An 8,728-nucleotide genomic window follows, 5' to 3' on the forward strand; every position below is an offset into this window, starting at 1 on the left:
ATTACACCTAAACTTAACCAGCTGTATCATTATACCTAAACTTAACCATCTATAACATTATACCTAAACTTAACCATCTATAAAATTATACCTAAACTTAACCATCTATAACATTACACCTAAACTTAACCATCTATAACATTATACCTAAACTTAACCATCTATAACATTACACCTAAACTTAACCATCTATAACATGACACCTAAACTTAACCATCTATAACATTACACCTAAACTTAACCACCTATAACATTATACCTAAACTTAACCATCTATAACATTATACCTAAACTTAACCATCTATAACATTACACCTAAACTTAACCATCTATAACATTACACCTAAACTTAACCAGCTGTATCATTATACCTAAACTTAACCATCTATAACATTATACCTAAACTTAACCATCTATAAAATTATACCTAAACTTAACCATCTATAACATTACACCTAAACTTAACCATCTATAACATTATACCTAAACTTAACCATCTATAACATTACACCTAAACTTAACCATCTATAACATTACACCTAAACTTAACCAGCTGTATCATTATACCTAAACTTAACTATCAAACATTATACCTAAACTTAACCATCTATAACATTATACCTCAACTTAACATCTATAACATTATACCTAAACTTAACCATCTATAACATTACACCTAAACTTAACCATCTATAACATTACACCTAAACTTAACCATCTATAACATTACACCTAAACTTAACCACCTATAACATTATACCTAAACTTAACCATCTATAACATTATACCTAAACTTAACCATCTATGACATTATACCTAAACTTAACCATCTATAACATTACACCTAAACTTAACCAGCTGTATCATTATACCTAAACTTAACTATCAAACATTATACCTAAACTTAACCATCTATAACATTATACCTGAACTTAACCATCTATAACATTATACCTAAACTTAACATCTATAACATTATACGTAAACTTAACCATCTATAACATTACACCTAAACTTAACCATCTATAACATTACACCTAAACTTAACATCTATAACATTACACCTAAACTTAACCATCTATAACATTACACCTAAACTTAACCATCTATAACATTACACCTAAACTTAACCATCTATAAAATTATACCTAAACTTAACCAGCTGTATCATTATACCTAAACTTAACCATCTATAACATTATACCTAAACTTAACCATCTATAACATTACACCTAAACTTAACCATCTATAACATTACACCTAAACTTAACCAGCTGTATCATTATACCTAAACTTAACTATCAAACATTATACCTAAACTTAACCATCTATAACATTATACCTAAACTTAACCATCTATAACATTATACCTAAACTTAACATCTATAACATTATACGTAAACTTAACCATCTATAACATTACACCTAAACTTAACCATCTATAACATTACACCTAAACTTAACATCTATAACATTACACCTAAACTTAACCATCTATAACATTACACCTAAACTTAACCATCTATAACATTACACCTAAACCTAACCATCTATAAAATTATACCTAAACTTAACCAGCTGTATCATTATACCTAAACTTAACCATCTATAACATTATACCTAAACTTAACCATCTATAACATTATACCTAAACTTAACTATCAAACATTATACCTAAACTTAACCATCTATAACATTATACCTAAACTTAACCATCTATAACATTATACCTAAACTGAACCATCTATAACATTATACCTAAACGTAACTATCAAACATTATACCTAAACTTAACCATCTATAACATTATACCTAAACTTAACCATCTATAACATTATACCTAAACTTAACCAGCTATAACATTACACCTAAACTTAACCAGCTGTATCATTATACCTAAACTTAACCATCTATAACATTATACCTAAACTTAACCATCTATAAAATTATACCTAAACTTAACCATCTATAACATTACACCTAAACTTAACCATCTATAACATTATACCTAAACTTAACCATCTATAACATTACACCTAAACTTAACCATCTATAACATTACACCTAAACTTAACCAGCTGTATCATTATACCTAAACTTAACTATCAAACATTATACCTAAACTTAACCATCTATAACATTATACCTAAACTTAACATCTATAACATTATACGTAAACTTAACCATCCATAACATTACACCTAAACTTAACCATCTATAACATTACACCTAAACTTAACCATCTATAACATTACACCTAAACGTAACCACCTATAACATTATACCTAAACTTAATCAGCTGTACCATTATACATAAACTTAACCATCTATAACATTATACCTAAACTTAACCGTCTATAACATTATACCTAAACTTAACCATCTATAACATTATACCTAAACTTAACCATCTAACATTAAACCTAAAATTTACCATCTATAACATTATACCTAAACTTAACATCTATAACATTATACCTAAACTTAACCATCTATAACATTATACCTAAACTTAACCATCTATAACATTATACCTAAACTTAAACATCTATAACATTATACCTAAACTTAACCATCTATAACATTATACCTAAACTAAACCATCTATAACATTACACCTAAACTTAACCATCTATAACATTATACCTAAACTTAACATCTATAACATTATACGTAAACTTAACCATCTATAACATTACACCTAAACTTAACCATCTATAACATTATACCTAAACTTAACATCTATAACATTATACGTAAACTTAACCATCTATAACATTACACCTAAACTTAACCACCTATAACATTATACCTAAACTTAACCATCTATAACATTATACCTAAACTTAACCATCTATAAAATTATACCTAAACTTAACCATCTATAACATTATACCTAAACTGAACCATCTATAACATTACACCTAAACTTAACCATCTATAAAATTATACCTAAACTTAACTACCAAACATTATACCTAAACTTAACCATCTATAACATTATACCTAAACTGAACCATCTATAACATTATACCTAAACTTAACTATCAAACATTATACCTAAACTTAACCATCTATAACATTATACCTAAACTTAACCATCTATAACATTATACCTAAACTTAACCACCTATAACATTATACCTAAACTTAACCATTTATAACATTACACCTAAACTTAACCAGCTGTATCATTATACCTAAACTTAACTATCAAACATTATACCTAAACTTAACCATCTATAACATTATACCTAAACTTAACATCTATAACATTATACGTAAACTTAACCATCTATAACATTACACCTAAACTTAACCATCTATAACATTACACCTAAACTTAACCATCTATAACATTACACCTAAACTTAACCATCTATAACATTACACCTAAACTTAACCACCTATAACATTATACCTAAACTTAACCATCTATAACATTATACCTAAACTTAACCATCTATAACATTATACCTAAACTTAACCATCTATAACATTACACCTAAACTTAACCATCTATAACATTACACCTAAACTTAACCAGCTGTATCATTATACCTAAACTTAACTATCAAACATTATACCTAAACTTAACCATCTATAACATTATACCTAAACTTAACCATCTATAACATTATACCTAAACTTAACCACCTATAACATTATACCTAAACTTAACCATCTATAACATTACACCTAAACTTAACCAGCTGTATCATTATACCTAAACTTAACTATCAAACATTATACCTAAACTTAACCATCTATAACATTATACCTAAACTTAACATCTATAACATTATACGTAAACTTAACCATCTATAACATTACACCTAAACTTAACCATCTATAACATTACACCTAAACTTAACCATCTATAACATTACACCTAAACTTAACCACCTATAACATTACACCTAAACTTAACCACCTATAACATTATACCTAAACTTAACCATCTATAACATTATACCTAAACTTAACCATCTATAACATTATACCTAAACTTAACCATCTATAACATTACACCTAAACTTAACCATCTATAACATTACACCTAAACTTAACCAGCTGTATCATTATACCTAAACTTAACTATCAAACATTATACCTAAACTTAACCATCTATAACATTATACCTAAACTTAACCATCTATAACATTATACCTAAACTTAACATCTATAACATTATACGTAAACTTATCCATCTATAACATTACACCTAAACTTAACCATCTATAACATTACACCTAAACTTAACATCTATAACATTACACCTAAACTTAGCCATCTATAACATTACACCTAAACTTAACCATCTATAACATTACACGTAAACTTAACCATCTATAAAATTATACCTTAACTTAACCAGCTGTATCATTATACCTAAACTTAACCATCCATAACATTATACCTAAACTTAACCATCTATAAAATTATACCTAAACTTAACCATCTATAACATTATACCTAAACTTAACCATCTATAACATTACACCTAAACTTAACCAGCTGTATCATTATACCTAAACTTAACTATCAAACATTATACCTAAACTTAACCATCTATAACATTATACCTAAACTTAACCATCTATAACATTATACCTAAACTTAACCATCTATAACATTATACCTAAACTTAACCATCTATAACATTATACCTAAACTTAACCACCTATAACATTATACCTAAACTTAACCATCTATAACATTACACCTAAACTTAACCAGCTGTATCATTATACCTAAACTTAACTATCAAACATTATACCTAAACTTAACCATCTATAACATTATACCTAAACTTAACATCTATAACATTATACGTAAACTTAACCATCTATAACATTATACCTAAACTTAACCATCTATAACATTACACCTAAACTTAACCATCTATAACATTACACCTAAACTTAACCACCTATAACATTATACCTAAACTTAACCATCTATAACATTATACCTAAACTTAACCATCTATAACATTATACCTAAACTTAACCATCTATAACATTACACCTAAACTTAACCAGCTGTATCATTATACCTAAACTTAACTATCAAACATTATACCTAAACTTAACCATCTATAACATTATACCTGAACTTAACCATCTATAACATTATACCTAAACTTAACATCTATAACATTATACGTAAACTTAACCATCTATAACATTACACCTAAACTTAACCATCTATAACATTACACCTAAACTTAACATCTATAACATTACACCTAAACTTAACCATCTATAACATTACACCTAAACTTAACCATCTATAACATTACACCTAAACTTAACCATCTATAAAATTATACCTAAACTTAACCAGCTGTATCATTATACCTAAACTTAACCATCTATAACATTATACCTAAACTTAACCATCTATAACATTACACCTAAACTTAACCATCTATAACATTACACCTAAACTTAACCAGCTGTATCATTATACCTAAACTTAACTATCAAACATTATACCTAAACTTAACCATCTATAACATTATACCTAAACTTAACCATCTATAACATTATACCTAAACGTAACATCTATAACATTATACGTAAACTTAACCATCTATAACATTACACCTAAACTTAACCATCTATAACATTACACCTAAACTTAACATCTATAACATTACACCTAAACTTAACCATCTATAACATTACACCTAAACTTAACCATCTATAACATTACACCTAAACTTAACCATCTATAAAATTATACCTAAACTTAACCAGCTGTATCATTATACCTAAACTTAACCATCTATAACATTATACCTAAACTTAACCATCTATAACATTATACCTAAACTTAACTATCAAACATTATACCTAAACTTAACCATCTATAACATTATACCTAAACTTAACCATCTATAACATTATACCTAAACTGAACCATCTATAACATTATACCTAAACTTAACTATCAAACATTATACCTAAACTTAACCATCTATAACATTATACCTAAACTTAACCATCTATAACATTACACCTAAACTTAACCAGCTGTATCATTATACCTAAACTTAACTATCAAACATTATACCTAAACTTAACCATCTATAACATTACACCTAAACTTAACCATCTATAACATTACACCTAAACTTAACATCTATAATATTATACCTAAACTTAACCATCTATAACATTACACCTAAACTTAACCATCTATAACATTACACCTAAACTTAACCATCTATAACATTACACCTAAACTTAACCACCTATAACATTATACCTAAACTTAACCATCTATAACATTATACCTAAACTTAACCATCTATAACATTACACCTAAACTTAACCATCTATAACATTACACCTAAACTTAACCAGCTGTATCATTATACCTAAACTTAACCATCTATAACATTATACCTAAACTTAACCATCTATAAAATTATACCTAAACTTAACCATCTATAACATTACACCTAAACTTAACCATCTATAACATTATACCTAAACTTAACCATCTATAACATTACACCTAAACTTAACCATCTATAACATTACACCTAAACTTAACCAGCTGTATCATTATACCTAAACTTAACTATCAAACATTATACCTAAACTTAACCATCTATAACATTATACCTCAACTTAACATCTATAACATTATACCTAAACTTAACCATCTATAACATTACACCTAAACTTAACCATCTATAACATTACACCTAAACTTAACCATCTATAACATTACACCTAAACTTAACCACCTATAACATTATACCTAAACTTAACCATCTATAACATTATACCTAAACTTAACCATCTATAACATTATACCTAAACTTAACCATCTATAACATTACACCTAAACTTAACCATCTATAACATTACACCTAAACTTAACCAGCTGTATCATTATACCTAAACTTAACTATCAAACATTATACCTAAACTTAACCATCTATAACATTATACCTAAACTTAACCATCTATAACATTATACGTAAACTTAACATCTATAACATTATACGTAAACTTAACCATCTATAACATTACACCTAAACTTAACCATCTATAACATTATACCTAAATTTAACATCTATAACATTACACCTAAACTTAACCATCTATAACATTACACCTAAACTTAACCACCTATAACATTATACCTAAACTTAACCACCTATAACATTTTACCTAAACTTAACCATCTATAACATTATACCTAAACTTAACCACCTATAACATTATACCTAAACTTAACCATCTATAACATTATACCTAAACTTAACTAGCTACAACACTATACCTAAACTTAACCGTAGGACCGGGGAGAAGCAGCCTCAGCTAGCAGCCAGCCTCTCCGCTCAGCAGCCACCACCAGGACCAACCGGCAGCCCGGCAGCCAGGCCACCCCTCCAAGCAGCCCCCTCAACAGCCAAGCCCGTCCATGCTTCCACCAGCCAACACAGCAGCTCGAGGCCCCACACTCCGGAAGGGAGGAGGGGTGGTCTGTGTCATCGCCCCGGGGGAAAGAAGCCGGTGGACCGTGCTGTTCCGGGGAACCAGGTCCCCTGGAAGGGCATCAGTTAATTTTGTGTTGGACATTTGTTGGTTTAAGGTTTGGGAACCCTATGTCAGAGTCTGCATTTTTGGCGTTTCTTTTTTAATTTTTTGTTCTCTACTTGGCGGAGGTGGGGTAGGCTTCGGCCAGGCATTCTCCCTGACCTCAGTTTGGTGTCGGGTATGTGGTGTGGTTTGAGTAGCCACATCTGACATGGATCTAGATAATTCGGGACCAAGACTCTGAGTGCTTGCATACCTGTTGCTCATTGGTTGGTCTAACGTGCAACAGGTTAAAACCCCCATCCCCACACTCCCTCAGGAGAGAGGAGCCCTTGTCATGACCTGTGTCCATCTGCTCCGGGCCTTGTTCTATCAAGCCCCCGCTCCACAATAAACCTGTGTGTTTTCTACCCCTGCCTCTCTCTCTCTGTGCCGGAGGGCCCTGAATGCGTCACTTGGGTGGTGTGTTGTAGGTGAAACCGCCACATTAACCATCTCCAACAATATACCTAAACGTAACCACCTCTCACATTATACCGAAATGTAACCATCTCTAACCTTATCGCTAAACTTAACCATCTCTAACATTATAGCTAAACTTAACCTTCTCTAACCTGACATTTCTCGGACTATTTGGGTTTCAGAATAATGGGCCGTCCTACTTTTCAGCCACGCCCCCCTTGGATGAAAACAAAGCGGTGGAAATGAGCGGAACCCTATGGAAGATGAGTAGCGACGCCATGCTCATTTTATGAGGCGTGTATTATTGATGTTTAACTTGTCACATGGTTCAAAGCGATCAGATATTTAAAATACGAAACTGGGTGTTTACGGAGGAGCAGCTCCCAATGTTGTGTAACCCCACCAAGTCCACACCAATGAAATCAATCTTTAACCCCGCCCAAAATTTGAAAGTAAACCAATCAAATCACGGTGGGTGGCGTTCGACATTAAATGCCGCCCCGCTCTGCAGGTGGGTGGTTGTCCGTCCGTGTTACGTCGGGTCCAATTAGGAACGGCGTGAAATAAAATAGCCGACATCTAAAATAAAAAAACACAGTTTTTTTGTTTGGAGGAACGGGGCAAGGGGACGCACAGTGGAGCGCAGTGCACAGGCGCCCCATCGATGTTGCGCCGATGGGATCGTGGTGTAGTACAGGGTACAC

The sequence above is a fragment of the Zeus faber genome (genome assembly GCF_960531495.2).
Source record: "Zeus faber genome assembly, chromosome: 6".
NCBI lineage: Eukaryota > Metazoa > Chordata > Actinopteri > Zeiformes > Zeidae > Zeus > Zeus faber.